The 16,707-nt window shown below is 36.3% G+C and overlaps 1 protein-coding gene across 1 annotated transcript in view; it reads left to right on the forward strand.

The window, feature by feature from the left end:
- Window positions 1-16,707, forward strand: part of P3H2 (prolyl 3-hydroxylase 2) — a 149,008-nt gene that overhangs the window by 70,435 nt on the left and 61,866 nt on the right. The window lies entirely within an intron of this gene.

The raw sequence follows: 16,707 nt of genomic DNA on the forward strand, positions 1-16,707 counted from the left end.
CTGGAATCCCACTTACCCTTAAAAGGGAACAGTAACTGCACCAGTGTAAAATAAAAACCATTCCTTTGAATTCGGGCCAAAAGATTTAGTTTAGGGACTGAAAATGGTGCAAAATAGAAAATATGGCATTTTTGTCCATACTGTTGTTCTGAAGGAAGAGGTTAAATTAATCTTTAAAATCTTCTCTCACAAATCTAATAATTTCTTACTACATTTTTATAATAATAATGATAATAATAAAAATAATATTACAAGATAGTATTACAATATTATTGCAACAATGATACAATGTAATAAAATGACATTTGCAGGGCATCCTGACCATGGACATACAGAGTGAACAAGTAAAAATTTTTGTAATCACATCATCTGATTTCTAATACCATGCTCTTTCTGCTGTCTACACTGCAATTTCATGGAAACTTGCAACAAACTCTGGACTGGATCAATTAAAAAAAAAAAGCATCCAACATGCTGATGACCCACAACCCCCAACACAGTGCAGAATCTGAGATTCCTATTCCTGTCAGGTTAGCAGGACATCAGGGGATCCTACTCCAGCTAGGTCTTAAACAAAATAAAAAAAAGTCTTCCTCCCCATCTCTACTCCTCTACCATTGCATTCAGACAATAGGGGCCAGTTTGAGATATTTAAAACAGCTAATTGCCAGATAAGATACAGGCAATTATAGACTTTAACCATTAAGGTATTTCCCTCTGGGGAATGTATTTGTGTGTGTGTGTGTGTGTGTGTGTGTGTGTGTGTGTGTGTGAGAGAGAGAGAGAGAGGGAGGGAGATTCCAAACTAGGTAAGAAAAATGGGGTAATTACTTTCTTACATGTTGAGAAATATCACAAAGTTGAACTTCCCATGACCATGAATTTTTTAAGTTCTGTTTACAGTACTGCTTTGCACTTAACAATTAAAAATTGTCCTTGTGGCCAATAAAGGCAGTTTGTCCCTCTCCCTGTCCTTGGGGACATCTAAAGTCACATAAAAGCAATTGAGAGAAATTATTTAAGTTTTAAAATGTTAATGGAAAGCAAACAATGGCCAGACCAGATGTTGAGCTGTTGACCTAGGTCTTTGGGGCCTTTCAGGTTGCAGAATAGCTATTAGTGGCTTTCAGCATTTGCAAGTCAGGCATGGAAAGTTTTGAGCAGGCTCTGACAAAAGTACTGGTTTTAGTTCTGTAATTGCACTAAGTTGAAGCCAGCTGTGAACCTCTTAGGACCTGTTATTGGACTGAGATTTTAAACATTTTGCTGATTAGGCAGTAGAATTTTCTTCTCTTCATTCCCACCCTCTTTGTGAAAATGTACTCTTAAAAAGCTTAAAGGAAACAGGATATGAAAATAACAAATAAAGAACTTGTGTTGAGCACAGATTTTAGTGCTTACCTAAAGGTCACATAACCCACCATATGGAACTTAATTTATGACTGTGACATATTAGCTTTGTAGTATATGCTCAATAAATGTTTGTTGAATGGGTCACATGTTGGTCAGCCCACTTTTTGTGTGTGGTATAATGGAAATGTATCCAATCTGTCTACAAGACCAGTAGCTTTTCCGCAGATAATAATTCAGTTTGTCCTAACTCAGGGCCACTTTATGTAAGGACAACAAACTAAAAAATGTGGATGACTTAAGTCAAAACCATCACCACTCCTGGAAAAATACTACTTTACCTATCGTGATCAGGAGGATGAAAGCATTGACTCTTCATAAGGGATAGATATGAATTTGTTTATTCCATACATTGAGTGTCCTTAGATGACCATTCAGATCAGATTCTACTGGTGATATTATGATTTATGAGAAATATATATTTGGTTATCTAGATGACCAAATACATATTTCTCAAATATTTGATCTTACTCTATGGTTCCTGTCTCATGGCTCCAAAACCCTTGGAATTTCCTGATTGATGAGAGCAAGGGGAGCATCTTTTGTTATAATAGTTGGTCTCTTTTCCTCAGTTCCTATACTCACTTCAGAGCCATAAAGGTGAAATGGGTGTCTTGCTTTTCATAACAAGCCCCTTTCCACCAAAACTGAGTTTATGTAAATGAAATGACTTCTGGAAAGCACCTAAAGACAGGGGCTGATTGCCAGGAGAAGCAACCTTAGTTAGAGGACTGGAACTTTTAGTCCCACGCCCCTGATTTCTGGGAAGAGAAAGGGGCTAGAGGTTGAACCAGTCATTAGTGGCCAGTCACTGAATCAATCATATTATATATTATAACTTTATAAGATAAAGCCTCCATAAAAACCCAACGAATAGAGTTTGGAGATCTTCCAGGTTGATGCACACATGGAGATTTGGGGAGAGTGGAACAGTCCAAGAGAGCATGAAAGTGCCACACTTTGCCTCGTACGTCTCTTCCATCTGGCTGTTCCTGAGTTATATCCTTTTGTAATAACCCAGTACTCTAGTAAGTAAAATAGTCTTCTGAGTTCTGAGAGCCACTCTAGCAAAATAGTCTAACCTGAGGAGGAGGTCTTTGGGACCTCCGATATGTAGACTGTAGGTCAGAAGCACAGCTGATACCCTGGGCTTACAATTGATGTCTGACATGGCGGACAGTGAGGTCAGTCTTGTGGGGCTGATCCTTAACCTGTGGGATTCATTTGAACTGTAAGACACCCAGCTGGTGTCAGAGCAATGCTTGCTGGTGCAGGGAAACCCCCTCACTCCCCCACCACACATAGTGGAACTGGAATCAGAATCGTTACCGTGTCTTATGAGACCACGGTCCACATTGAATCTTAGCTCTACTTTTCCAAAATTATTCTGCAAGGGACAGATTCACTAACAATAGTTGCCATTCTCTTTTACAAGCCTGAAGTAACTCCTTTATGCGTACGAGGTTGAACAACATAATCATTTATAGACCCAATGAAAACTACTTAAATGTTCTGGCAATTCTTTGCAAACAGCCCCATCCCAGAACTTTCAACTCTCCCTGAAATCTATGCTGCCAAACATGCAGTTGTTCTGTAGTTGGCAGTCTCCAAACATGCTGTCACATGCACTTTTGCAAGACAAATTTCTACAGTGCCAGTTACAGTGAACATTATGACACACATATTGAATCATTAGGTAGAAAGAATTAAAAGGCTGAATATCCCTTCACAAAATATCTAATGCAACTGTGGTCACTCTTCTCGTTTGTCAGTAGTTCAGTGAGTTTTTGTTCCTGTTCCTTCTTCCTAGAACACATAGTAATCATTTTAGCTATATCATATGAATGAAATACAGGAAGCAGACAACTTTCATGCTTTCACTGTATTTACTCCTTCCAACCAACCTATGCTGAATACCTACAGAGTGTTCTAGACTCTGGGGGAATAAGAATGAATAAGTCTCATTTTCTATACTTGACAAGTTCCAATTCAATAGAAAATCAACCAAAATAATTTCTTTTTTTACTTATTTTGAGAGAGAGAGAGAGAAGGAGAAAATCTCAATCAGGCTCCATACTGTCAGCTCAGAACGATGTGGGGCTCCATCTCATGAACCATAAGATCATGATCTGAGCTGAAATCCAAACAGTCAGATGCTTAACTGAATGAGCCACCCAGGCACCCCTCAAATAATTTCTTATATCAATTCCTCTCTCCTGTAACTCCCATGCTATTTTGGAAGTCTTTGGCGGAGAGGGGGGTGTTTACCACAGTCTACTTTACATGAGAGTCTTATGTGTGTTACTTTTATGCTCTTTGGTGGACTCAGAACATCTGGAAGGCAAAACTGTGTCTTCTTATCTTTGTATCCGTGATTTCCACTGTAGTTCTTGGGACATACTATGAGATTAACATATTTCTAAACTGACTGGAGTGATCCAATGGGTATCTTCCACTAAATTTGTAAGACTTTTAGCTAGTAATCTAGTATCTCTGGGTCCCTTTTCCTCATCTGTAAGTAAGGAAGTGAGGATAATATATGCTATATCTTATAAAGTTATAATATCAGATTTAGGTGCATTAAATGTTGCAAAATGTGAAGCACTATACTAATGTGAAGGATCACTCCTAATAAAATTAAATATGTGCTTTCATTTAACTGTGAGTTGCCACTGACGTATAATTGGCAGTGATGTTTGAAGGAATCTGATAGGCCTTATAATTAGTGGAGAATTCAACCATCATATGTCCCATAAAATTTTCCTTCCTTATAATACTCATTTGTTTAAAAAAAAAAAAAAGGAAAAAAAAGGTTAAAATGAAGCATACTAAGTCTAGTTTATTTTTCTAAATTTTTAACCTCTGTCTTGTCTATATAATGTGAATTATTGTGGCATATGGTTCTATTCAGAGTATGATAAATACTGTATGTACTTTGGGAAGGAAACTATACGGTATGTATCTGGCTTGTCTTAAGGAAAAAATAAATGACTTTTCAGTTACTTCCAATTCTGGTTTCAGTGATTAACGCATCCTAGAGGAACAACTTTCTTTAGGCTACAATGCCAGGTACTATCCTTATTTCATCCCTGGAGTTTTAGATGGAATGTAAACTGAAAAACATTTAGCTTTTATTTTGGATGACTTTTTTTTCTTCTATTCCTGCTTGTGTCTTTCACGTTTTTCTTTTTCTTTTCCTCATTCTGGAGTGAGTTCTTCTTGTTTATATCTAGATTTTTATCCAGAAGACACCAGAGGGCATTGAAATACTGCAGGGCCATAACTAGGGTTTGGGGGTGGAGTGGATGCTCAGGGGGTCAGGAGAGGCCTCAGCAGCTCTAGTGCCAACAGGTTCTGTGTGTCTTACACCATGTTGCTCATCATAGCCTCTAAGAGACTTGGGACCAGTCAGGATTCCACGTTAGTGCTGGGTCTTTTCATTAGTATAGGGGATGAGCACGTTATGAAACGTTTGGGTGTGTTTTGTATTCTTGTAGGAGACAGTGAGTCCAGTAAAACCATAAGAGGGGACAAGGATGAGGTTCAGGAAACTAAAGTGTTGTATTCACAGATCCTAGAGAGAGAGACTCACTGCCTGTAATGAGAAGGGAGCACCAAGGAAGCTGACTCTATTAAGTAGTTGGGGAGAGGGAGGGAGAGAGCGAGGACCCATGGGCAAGTGCTTTTATTGGGTGTCAGGGTGGAGTACATAAACAGAAGGCAGAAAAGGATTTCATTGGTGTATTTGAATGTCACCATATCATAATCAGGGGAGGGCAAGAAGGGAAATTTTTGGCAAGGGAAATCTTATCACACTGGTACACCTGGCCACCTGGGCAAGTGTTCATATCCTCTTTGTGGTTTTGTTGAAATAGCAGGAGTATTTAAAGTTTTAAAATTCATAATGTGGAGGGGTGCCTGGGTGGCTCAGTTGGTTAAGTGCCTGGCTTGTGATATCGGCTCAGGTCATGATCTCGCAGTCATGGGATTGAACCCCAGGTTGGATTCTGCATTGGACTCCGTGTTGGGTTTGGCATTGGGTGTGGAGCCTGCTTGGGATTCTCTGTCTGCTTCTCCTTCTTCCCCTCCCCTGCTATGTGCTCATGCTGCCTTTCTCTCTCTCTCAAAATAAGTAAACATTTAAAAAGAATAAAATTCATACTGTGGAGTGTTTGTCAATAAATATTTGCTCTAGTTTGCTCTTGGGTTTAGACGTATCTCAATACCAACTCTAATTCAGTTTTATTTATCCTATTTCCCAAAAGGATAGTTTCTATCACCAGTGTGAACTAACTATTCTCAGGCGTGTTCTTAGATTTGGAGGTCTTTGAGATCTGTGGAGAAGTATAAACTTAGCACAGACTGGAAGATGGCTTCATTATGAAAATAAATGGTAACAACTTATAGATATTATTTAAACCCAGATATTGATCCTCACACTACTATGGGAATAGTCCATTGTCTTAATTTTTAAGAAAAATCATTTCATTGAACAAACATTGAGTGCAACATGTGACACTAAAACAGATGCAAAAAAAAAAAAAGAGTATACACAGTACCCATAGTTCAATTGCTATGACTTGATCTTAACAAAATGCCTTACCATAGAATCAGCATTCGTATTTCAAATGATTAATGAGCATCAGCCATCCAAAATAACTTTAAAACCATGCTGATTAATAACTATACAAAGAAAGCAGTATCATGCAAATAGGATCCATAGGTGTGGGAGACTGAGGTATTGAGACTGAGGGATAAAGATTAAGAGTAAAAAAGTCCATTTGCTAAAAGCTGAGATCTCAGTATCTTATTATTTTCTGCAGTCTCTATTCAGAGTAGTGATTCTTTCTTGGAGTCCATATTTTTGTTGAGGCTCAGGGATCTATGAAGTCCCCCAAATTATATGCAAATTTGTATATACATGATCATTTTTATGGGGAAGAATCTAAAGCTTACGACAGATTCTAAAAGTAATAATCCAGTAATATTAAGAATCGCTAATGTGAATTTTGGCTTATAATTAGCTTCCCTTTTAGGGAAGATAGTGTTTGGTGGAAGGATTCTAGAACTGGGATGGAAAAGTGTAAATTATAGTCCTTAATTCTTTCCATTCTAGCAGTGTGACCTCTCATGTGTGTGACCTACAATATCTTTATCTCTAAAATGGTGGATACTCCCTTTCTGAGAGTCAAAAGATGTGGGGTATATGGTTGGCTGAAGTAAATAATTAATAATACGCAAACACAAAGATAATTATTATTGTCTTAAATTGTTTGGGCTTCTACAACTGCTAATCCATGATAACTTTTGTTTGTTAGTTGAAAATTTCATTATATTACCAAGTAAATATATCCTTCCTATCTTGCCAATGTTGTCAAGGTAGTTTTTCAACGATTGTTATTCAGCTCATAGGTTTTCCATGTATCTGGAGGCCTTTGTCTTTAAATGAATCAATATAAGTATCTAATATACCATGGTCATTGCCTGGTCTACATCATAGTGGGGACGGTGGGGTCAGGTCGACCACAACTCTAGGGCAGAGCAAAGGGTATCCCTGACCTGTGGCAGGCTACTAAGGGACTTTGGGAGAACTAATTTTGTTTTCTTTGAATAAAGATCAAAGATAGGTTTAGAGAATGAGACTGAGGAAGAAGTAAAAAATAAATGAATGTGATTTGACATAAGGTTATGAGTTGAATTCTCTGCCTTGTCTCCATGCAATCATGCAGATTTGCTAGAAACTGCTAGAATTGTTTCTGAGACTCAATGTTGCTGTTTTTTAAATGGAGATAAAAAAGAATAATCTCATAAGAATATACTAAGCATGAAACAATTGTATCTGTAGGATGCAACTTCTCAACTACAAAATGATATACCACTTTAAATGTTATTAGTCATTAAAGAATAATCATTGAACACAATTCCAAAGTGCAAAATAATTGGATCATTCCCTTGGAGTTTGTTCTGATGGGATTTCACTAGTATTTACATGTAAATATATAGTATAAACATATATATATATGTAACTGTAAGTACTATAAATATATATAGTACTTACATATATGTATACACACACACACACACACACACACACACACACACACACATATATATATATATATATATATATATATATATATATATATATACATCATTTACTATTTGTTGTTTGGGGACCCATTAAATATGTAGGATGCATCATTAGTTAAGAGCAAACTTCTCAAATGAGAAATCAGAGACAAAATAAAAAATGAGAAAGAGTTTGGAAGAAAAGGGAGAGTCATGGAGTAAAAAAACAGAAACCACCTACCAGTGAATATTTGAGAACAGCAAAAGGGAGGTGGTGACAACAACCAGGACTTTCAGAAGTAAATTTTGTTCTGAAGGTAGAAAAATAGGAAGCCAACCGATTCAGAGATAGAACAGGACAGACAGTGATTGCAAAAGAATAAAATAATTAACAGGAAATAGTCACAGCACTGATAGTTTCAGGGACTCTTTACTGCAGCTTACTATATATTACTTAAACTAAAGTACCTAACAGTTGGGCACATATCCTGTTTGTACCTTTCATTCCCTGCCCCCATGTCAAATCTCACTGCTAATTAACAGCACATGTTAAGGGAAAAAGTCCAATAAGACATTCCAATGTGAGATTCGGGTTTGCTTCAATTCCCCAAATCCCCTCAAGCTCAACAGATGGTTCTTGGTCATTTGCCTTTTGTTCAAATGGGGATAACTTTGAGCTATCAATAGCTCAGTACTCCCACCCTGCTGTCTTTTAGTGTAAATTAAGGCAAAGGGCATGAAAACAGCATCAGTAAGATAGCAGAAATAAAAAGAAAATGTATAGGATCCTTGGTGGGTGACAAAAAATTGATAACATAGATTGTAACTGGTAGATCAAAACAGAATGACACAAACGATATCCTGCAAATTGAATCAAGTGTTCAAAACAGAAAATAAGTTCTTTAAGGATTTAAGATTCTGTAGTCTTTAGAAAGTTACAACTTTTTATATATCTTCAATAAACTTTGTATTCATATAGCATTTGATAATTTTAATGTTATCTATGATTGGATGTTATATAGGGTAATTCACCCAATTCCCAAATATAATGGGGTGAGTAGGGTGTCAATTATCCTGATACCTGTTTTATATATAATGACCCAGAGGAGTTAATATGTTTTCTTAAAGTCATTCAACAAATTATGCAGGAGCCAAGGCTCAAATGCTTGTCTTCTGATGCCAAGCGCTTTGTTTTACCAACTATTCTTAATTGCCAAAGAACCACATTAAAAACAAGGGAAAAATAGTCATTCTGGCAGATATTTCCAAATCTTTAAAATTTATTTATTTATCTTTTTTTTTATTTGTTTAAATTCAAGATAGTTAACATACAGTGTAGTATTGGTTTCAGGAGTAGAACCCAGTGATTCATCACTTACATATAACACCCAGTGTATTTATTTATTGTTAATTGCATGCAGTAAATTGCAGCTTGTGGTGTAGAGTTCTGTTACTTTTAACAAATGCAAAGGGTCATGTAACCACTACCAGAATTAAGAGACAGAGCAGTTCCATCATCCCCTCAAAATTTCTTCATGCTGCCCTTTTATAGTCTACACCTTTCTTGCCCCCAGCCCTTGACCACCATTGATCTCCTCTTTGTTCCTGAAGTTTTGCCAACTCCGGAATGTCTATAAATGGAATCAAAGAGTGTGAAGGTTTTTGAGTCTGGCTTCTTTCTGTTTTCAAATATTTTATATGTGTGATTGGAATCACATGGAGAATATGTGATTATTTCCCTATTTTTTAAAATTTGTATCTGGAACTGTGCAGTCTTGTAGAAACTGCTGAATTCCTATGTTTATTGTGAAACCTGATGTCCAATTTCTGAAGCAAATCAGTATTCAAATTACATCACTTAGCCTAACATACCTAAAGAAATACCAGCACTGAGAATGTTAGTTTGGCTCTCACTTTCTTTGAGTGTCTCCAACATTACTAATTCCGACTTGAAATTGAAATTATGAGGATAATTACTGACATGTAATTTGGTATACCAACTACCTCTTTAATCAGACTTCTGCACAATTTTATTTATAGAAGAGGTCCATGAAAAATTTTTAGATGCCTTTACATCATGCTGAATCTTGTGTTGGCTGGCATTTGATAGGAGACCATATTAAACCTTTTTAGAACATTGTGTTCAGTTTGAATATTGTTACAGAAAGTGTTTTTAAACATGAGCTTGAAATTGTAAGGAGACCTATGTCAGGAAAGTAAATATATATCCAAAGGCAGAAAATACTAGCTTCACTGGTTGCTAAGGCATTGTATTCAAATTCTGTTTACTGAATGTTTGACTATAAACTAACAACAATATTGAAAGGGAGAGGACCTATTTATCTTGAGTGATAGAATAGTAATATTGCTCCCTTCTGCTTGGAAAAATCATCAAAAACATGGGATTTCAGACTAGATGGCTTCTGCAGTCTTTTGTAAATTGCTTAAACCATGGGAATTAAAAGGCAGGAAAACCAGGTGTAGGTAACTCGATAAGAATAGTTTTTCTTCCTCAGGAACTTTGAGTTAGAGCCAAGTGCCACATCCCAATAACATGGATTGAGAGATGGTTTGCAGATGAAAATTGAAATGTTCCTTCCAGAAACAGACAGAATGGATGCAGGTGATCCAGAAAGCATGCACTGAAAAGCACCACAGCAACTAGTGAGATAAAGCATCTTAGGTTTTCTCTGCATAAATAGCAAAAAGATTTTAAATTATTTTTAATGTTTATTTTTGAGAGAGAGAGAGAGAGAGACAGGCAGAGAGAGAGAGAGAGAGAGGCAGAGAGAGAAGGGAGATACAGAATCCAAAGCAGGCTCCAGGCTCTGAGCTGTCCAATGCCAGGCTCGAACCCACTGACTGTGAGATCATGACCTGAGCCAAAGTCAGACCCTCAACCTACTGAGCCACCCAGGAGCCCCAATAGAAAAAGATTTTAAAAGACCAAAAACAAAACAAAACAAAACAAAACAAAACAAAACCCCAGGTGATTTGCCATAAAGAAGTATGAGAAAATTACCAAACTGGACTAGATATTTACTTTCTTTAATGAATTCTTCTGTATGCGTTTACACATTTAATATTAATTTTTAATAAAGATTTATATTTTGATTATTTTAATTAATAAAAGGCAAATATCACATTATTGCTAGCTCAGTTAAATCACATCTACAAAAAAAAGTGAAAACTTAATAGTCTGTCTTAGTAATTAGGTGCCTTCTGTAATCTGGTGACAATTAATCTAATTGTAGACAATGTTTCTTGGAGGAAATAAGAAAGCCTAAAATTTTGATCTTGCAAATTCAAAGCTCCAAATGTACCATGTAAATGTTAAAGTTATGCTACTCTTTCTCGTGGCTTCTAAGTCAGTGTCCAATGTTAACTTCTGTGTATGTGAGCCAATGCTCTTCCCTTCCTTCCTCCCTCCCTCCCTCCCTTCCTTCCTTCCTTCCTTCCTTCCTTCCTTCCTTCCTCCCTTCCCTTTTTTTTTGATTACCAAAAAAATCTTGCTGTTACCAAGAAATTTAATATTGATTTTTATCCCAAACTTGTTAAGGATATATCACAGAAGTTATGGAACTGGAATCTTCACATGTTTCTTGAGGAAAAAGAATTTAGAATCTCCTCAGAATCTTAAGGCAATCCACGTATTCTGTTAGGGACTTGAGCAGATCAATCAGCATTTTGATACCAGACCACAGGATTATAGTGGCTCGAAAGAATTATTTTATCCTTAAGAATGAACCATGTGGACCAGGAAGTTCTACCATAAACATTTCTAGAATTGAAGAGATGAGGAATGATTTATACAAATCCACTTCAGAATAGAATGTGGGGACAAAAGACATCCTCCATCACTTTGGGCATAGGTGTCCAGGACATCAGTGACTGTTTTTCCACTCTTGTCATTTTGTTTCTGCTTTAAGATCCAGTCTAGGATCCCACATTAGATTTAGTTGTGTCCCCTCAGCCTCCTCAATTCTGTGACAGTTTCTCGGTCAACACTTGTCCTTAGTGACCTTGACATTTGTAATGAGTAATGGTCAGTTATTTCTGGTTGAACTTTTAAAATCTGTTTCTCCCAAATTTTAGCTGAAATTGTGAATGTTCATACCTGTCTGCCTTTTGTCGTTTGTGACTTATCTGATCATATAAAATCCCCTTGTATTTTAAGATATTAACTTAAATTATACTTGCTTAAAAATATTTTTGCCACCATGGGTATGTCATTCAATGTAATGTAATAAGGCTTTATTTTGACTTTATTTTATTAGTTTATGTGTGTTAGCATTGACAGACTTTTTCCTTGTAATGTCCTCTCTAATTTTAAACATGAGAAATTCTCTCTTATCTAGAAATCAGAAATATTTTATTTTAGTTGCTTTATAATTTGATTATTTTAGGGCATTTAGTATTTTAATTGATTTATGGTTTACTTGTAGTGTCTTCCATCAGGTCTCAGCATAAGATATAATCTTTAGGCAGGTATCAGAGATATTCATACATGTTTTATTCTAGCTTTTTAAAACATATAATATGATAAAACATTTTGATAAAACATGTAACCCTTTAACCCATCCATAGTTTATTAGTAGTATAATATAGGGCTAAGATCAAAGTGATGTTTCCTAAAACCAATTTTTCTAACACCATTTATTAATTTCAGGTACTGTTCTCATCTTTTGAGATCATTTTTACCTCACTTTTCCTATATGAAGTCCTTTCTGTTCTAAGATCTATTTATGGGCTATCTAGTTTGTTCCACTGATACTCCGATTAATTACTGTGACTTCATAGCAAATTCTCTCTCATTACTTTTTTATTTTCCAAATGTTGCCTGTGTTGCCTTTTCATTTTTTCATGTGAACATCAGAATCACTTGGTAAAGTTCTAAGAGAATCGTATTTTTCTAATTATTAAATCTTTTCTCTTCGTGAAATTTTGTGGTTTTCTTCATGTAACCATAACACATAACTTAAAATTGTCATTGTCTTAAAGTTTTGTCTTCATCATCTGTAGAGGTTTTCTTTTCCTATTATATATTTAAATGTTTATTAAAGGAATAGAGGAAAGCTAAGTATTTTTATATAATTATCTTTTTTATACAGCTACTTAATTGAGAAGATTCTCAGTTGTGAGAGACTGACCTCAACTTGGCACATGAATATACAATCCTCATCAAAAGAAATTGTCAGGTTGGGGTTATTTAAGAATAAATGCAGGCAACAGTATGCAGTTTTTAAAAATTCCTGGGTTTCTCTGATCTAAGACTTTATTTTCTGTAATTATCGGTAAGAGATTAAATAACAGGTCTACTTCTGGTATAAGGACTTCATAGTGAATTGAATCCCAGCTATGGGGATCATGAACTCCTATTCAGATATTGAGAGCTCAATTAAGTCAGATAATATACATGAGATACCTGTAGGATGCCACATTTACCATGGACATTCAACAAATATTAACTGCCCCCCACTATGGCTCTTAAGAGATAATCAAATATTTACTTATGAAACACAGGCCAGCACTTTAGTGCAAAAACCTAAAAAATTTAAAAGGCCTGTAAATGACTTCATGAGTAAGTGGTAATTTCAAGCTTTCTACCTTCCTCTTTGCTTCCTGGAAATTTCTCTCTTGCTTCCTCTCTCCTCTCCCTAGACATTCTTAGCCAAGGTCCAGATACATCATCATTTCCTTCTCTCATATCAGCAGAGATACATTTGGGCTTTTAAAGAATAGACTTTGTAAGGAAACTAAAAGAAAACCAAACAAAAATAAAAATCACCATAAAATTGCAACAGAACACAGGGTCCCCATTCTAAGAATCATAGAATTTCAATGAATTCTGGAGGTATTCACTGAGTACCAAACCTTATGCAGGGCCCTACAAAGATTAGGTCAAAAATACCATTGGTCTGAGCTGTGACTGCTCATTTGGGTACGCCACTCACTGTGAGGACGTCTCAACATGGAAACATGGAGCAATGAAAATTCCCCTTTGGGTGTGTCAACTGGAAAGAAGAAATGGAGGTTTCTGAATTCCGGAGCTTGGCTGGAAAAGCTCTTCAAATATGAATCTCCATTCTTCCAAATCCTGACTTTGCATTAAGTCCTTCACTCTGACTTTTCATTCTGTAAGAATAGGAGTCAAAGGGAATACCAGTCATCTGTTTTTGCTTTGGGGTATCCTGGGTGAGATGGCTTTCCAATTCTTCTTGCTAAATATGATAATTATCCCTCTGAGGATAGGGGTAACATTTCTCTCTTATTGGGTATGGTACTGTAAATTTTGGTTCCAGATGATGGGAATTGTGAGAAATCTGACTCACTCTTCTAGAAATATATGCAAATAGAGGGAACCTGCTGACAGGAATAGAAAAGCCACCTCAAATGAAAGGCAAGGAATAGAGTACAGGGGCCTCAGGGAACAATGTGGGTAGAGAAGTTGGAAGAAACCTGGTCTGAGAACTGTATTATGTGATGTCAGATTGGAGGGTGGATGCTTAGACCCAACACAGAGAATGTCTTGTGCGCAGAACACATGTACCAACATGGGGAGAAGGATCAGAGTGGGAGGGGGAAAAGCAGCAAAGTCAAATCCTGAGAAGAATGATGGATGAAATTAGTAGTATAGTCTATTGTGCATTTAAGATTCACTAAATATTAACAGTACCTACTATGGAGATCTATTTTATTTTAGTGAAAATATCATTAATACTTATAGGCACTTTTATAGGTCAAGTAATGACCTCCTTCATATAACCTGATATTACATTATAAGGTCAGAATGAATTATTTACTCGAATACTTTTCAGGTACCCAGCCATTCTCCCCAACATTGGTTAAAGATGGATTATTGTATTTTACATGGGGGGGGGTTAGCTGGTTGTGATACCGTGTTTTTTTTTTTTCTTTTTTGGGTTGTCTTTATGGAAGAATACAGAAGAATAATACCACAAGGCACGTTTATTTCATCCCTACTTCTAGTAAAGTATTACCTATTTGGTCATTTCTCTCTTCAGAGCTAAGTAGCAGGAGTTTAGTTAGGCATCATAGCTTAAAAATCACATGCCTCTGAGCCAGAATGCCTGCATTTGAATTATACTCTGTTGTTTCTAACCCCATTAACTTGGGCAATTTCTTTTTAGTGCTCGGCACCTCAGTTTCCCCAAATAGGTATGACGATTCATTGATAATATTACCTACTGACAATAGTCCCTAGTTTATCAGATTGTTATGTGGATTAAATGAGTTAGTGCTTGTAAATCACCTAAAACACTGCTTGACTTATGGAAAGTACTGATGTTTGAAATAAAAATTTAGAGATTCTCTTCTCACTGACATTTTTCATTTTGCAGTTTAAAACACCCGGCAAATATTCATTCAGCTTTTCCTAAGGACATGCATTTCACTGATTGAAAAACCAGACCCAGGGGCACCTGGGTGGCTCAGTCAGTTGAGTGTCCAACTTCGGCTCAGGTCATGATCTCACGGTCTGTAAGTTCGAGCCCCACAGTCGGTCTCTGTGCTGACAGCTCAGGGCCTGGAGCCTGCTTCGGATCCTGTGTCTCCCTCTCTCTGTCCCTCCCCTGCTCATGCTCTGTCTCTCTCTCTCTGTCAAAAATAAATAAAAACATTAAAACAAAAAAAAAAAAGAGAAAGAAAAAGAAAAAACAGACCCAGATAATAGAACAATTAATGTCTATATGATCTGTTCAGTTTACCTAGCTATTCTCATTTCAGTTCGTTATAACAATACTATGAGAAAAGAATGGCAAGAATTCTCAAGAATCTCATTTTTAAGTAAACAGGCTAAGAGAAAGAAAGTTAATGAACAGTTGGATGTATGAATGGCTGCATGGAGAGATAGAGGGACAAGCAGCAGATGGAGAGCTAGGGGATAGACATTTGTTGGAATGAATATTACAGATTTGTACAATTTGAGCTTTAAGTATGGACTTCATTTTTAAAAACTGTGGATGGGAAAGATTTATACATAATGTAGGAATAAAATTTTTATAAAGAAGAGAAAGCCACTTTTTAAAAAAAAGGAAATTATAAAAGAGAAAATGTGTTTTCTTTGGATTCAGGCATTAAAACAGTGTTGAAAATCTAATTGTTATAAAACAATAACAAAAAAATTCAAAAAAGGAAGACTTTAAAAACAAAGTGAAATAGGCCAATTTAATTTTACTTTTCCAGGCTTAAAAAATGCCAAAAAATAAACAGAGCCAGAGGCAAATTATTATTATTTTATAAGCTGCAAAGATGCATAAGAAAGGAAATCAATCTTGGTTTTTTTTCTGATTATTTCTCCACCAGATTAAAGCATTTACAAAAATAGTATGAAATCTCTGAAATCACCCAAGTGTTTTGTTGTTGTTGTTGTTGTTATGTTAACTTTTTAACTGCAACTTTTGATTATTTGGAAACATTTCATGTTGGGTGTTGTGTAAGCATCAGTTTCCAGATGCCTGTAGTTTGGCATTGTTTAGACTAACCATCTGGAGGATGCTAGCCTGGTGTAAGGCAAAGATCCCTAGTTAGGGTCTTGAGGACTGAGGTTTCCAAGTGACTTTAGGAAAATCATTCTCCCATTCTGGGTCTCAGTTTCTTCTTTTATAGAATTGAGGGATTTGGACTAAATGATGCCTAAAACTCCTTCCAGTTTTATAACCAGCCAATCTTTGCTCTAGCATTTTAACTGGGATTTTGTAGACATTGCTTCCTTTTGTCTTGCATTTTTGACGCAGCCCACTCTTCCTTGGAAAATGATTCCTTAGAACGCTTTTCTGAAAGGCCAGTTAGGCTTCAGGCACTTCAGCAGACTTAAAATAATCAACATGTGTTTGTAGCAGCCACCCAGCCAGACCACGCACAGGAAAAATCACCCCACCCCTGGATGGACTTCACACTAGAGACCCATACTTAACTATGACCTTATTTATCTTTGCTATGTATCTGGGACTGATCAGACATAGCAGGCTTTCATGAAAGGGGAAAGCTCTGACTTTTAAGATGAGTCCTGAGGTCAGGCCTACTCAGCCCTAAAAAATGATGCTTATGAGAGAAAGTCCTTGATGGACTCATCACAGCTTCTTTAGAGTTATTGCTCATGCTATATTTGGGAATCCAGTAAGTTGCTTTAAAGAAGGGTTTGGATGAGTTAGAAAAAAGAAGAGGCAAACTTAGTTAGTTATTAAGAAAGTTTTCCAGGTCTTCCCC

The sequence above is a fragment of the Panthera onca genome, chromosome C2 (genome assembly GCF_046562875.1).
Source record: "Panthera onca isolate mPanOnc1 chromosome C2, mPanOnc1 haplotype 2, whole genome shotgun sequence".
In the NCBI taxonomy this organism is placed as follows: Eukaryota; Metazoa; Chordata; class Mammalia; order Carnivora; family Felidae; genus Panthera; species Panthera onca.